At 44.7% G+C, this 1,650-nt stretch overlaps 1 pseudogene; it reads right to left on the bottom strand.

Moving 5' to 3' along the window:
* Positions 1-634: 634 nt before the first annotated feature.
* On the bottom strand, positions 635-1,232 carry LOC112911647 (interferon alpha-1/2-like; annotated as a pseudogene).
* Positions 1,233-1,650: the final 418 nt, after the last annotated feature.

Raw genomic sequence — 1,650 nt, forward strand, 5'->3', positions numbered from 1 at the left:
TTCCTGAGATTCTGCATTCTAGAATCAGGTGAGAGAATTCACTTTTCTCCCTTTTCATTATAACACTAACGAGAAGGATTCTTTTTAGGTTCCTATCCCCACAAAACCAAAGATATAGACATCAGGAACTGTATGTGTCATGTCCTATATTCTAAAGGCAATGGATAATTTGTCTTAGAGAAAGTCAGTTATTACTTCTGATGCTAATGTAATCCATGGGTAAATGCATTTTGCCATCCAATTTTCAATGAAGTTGCACAATTAGACTTCATGGTAGTCTTAAAACATTTGCCATAGGAAAAGTTCAATAAAGAAAAAGAATGATAAATTGATTAAATACAAAGAATGTTTTATTATATAGCCACGACATAAAGGTGCAAAAATTATATGAAAAAATATAAATATTATAAAATTTATATAAATAAATATGTAAATACATAAATATACATCAGCACGGTCATCTGTAGCCACTAGTGCTTGTAGAGTTGACATGGATTGCTTAATATTTTTGAAAACTCTTGACAAATTGATTTTGTTCATGTCACCATTACAGCAGAAATGAGTTGGACACAGCAGACCAGGGTAAGTGTGATATCATTTGTCAGAGGGAATCATTTCCGTGTTGAATCTGGTCTCATTCCTTCCTCCTTATTCTTTCTTGCAAGATTGTGGATGAGAACAAGGATCTCCCAATTTCTGCTCGGACCATCTCCCAGGCACACGGGCTGTGGTTCTTGTCTTGCAGGTAGAGGGAGATCCTTTGGAAGTAGGTCCTCAGGGTGGAGTCCTCATGCATGAGGGGGGTCTCGGCCAGCCCCGCCTCCTGCAGGGGACAGGCCTCCAGGTCATCCAGCTGCTCCGAGAGCCCCGAGCACAGTTCCTCCAGGAGAGTCATGTTCCAAGGAGCAGAGGACGTGTTCGTGCAGAAGAGGTGGAAGACCTTCTGGGTCATCACGTGGACCACAGAGAGGGCCTGGCCTCCTGGAGCCGCTGGCCATCAAACAGCTCCTTGGGGAAGGCAAAGTCATTGGTGTCGTGGTCACAAGAGCCGGCGGAGAGTCTCCTCATCTGTCCCAGGAGCGTCAGGACCCTCCAGTTGCGCAGGCCGTGGGCGTCGGGCAGGTCGCAAGCCAGACAGCACAGGGAGTGGCAGCTGAGCAGCACCAGGGCCAGCGAGAAGGAGCAGGGCAGGGCCATCGGGGATCCTGCAGGGGCTGTGGGCCTGGCTGCGCTGGGCAAGTGTGGGAACCGCGGCTCCAGCTTCTCTGAGCATCTTCCCTCGTGTGGGGCTTAAGTAGGGAATAGAAGAGTTTGCAATTTCTGAATATTTCCCTTACTTCCTACTTCTGCTTTTCCTTTCCTTTATGCACTTTCTACTTGGGTTAAAGCATGGGTTTTTCAACCATTTATTATCTTATTGCTTCTTTTCTTAAGAGACTTTGATTATTTATGTAATGGAACCTTCCATGAAAACTTAGTAACACAGATATACAGTATATATATTTATGTTGTGTTTATACTCCTGATTTTTTTTTTTAAATTTTATTTATTTATGATAGGCACACAGTGAGAGAGAGAGAAGCAGAGACATAGGCAGAGGGAGAAGCAGGCTCCATGCACCGGGAGCCCGACGTGGGATTCGATCCCGGG

This window comes from Vulpes vulpes, chromosome 12 (assembly GCF_048418805.1).
Source record: "Vulpes vulpes isolate BD-2025 chromosome 12, VulVul3, whole genome shotgun sequence".
NCBI classification, from domain to species: Eukaryota; Metazoa; Chordata; class Mammalia; order Carnivora; family Canidae; genus Vulpes; species Vulpes vulpes.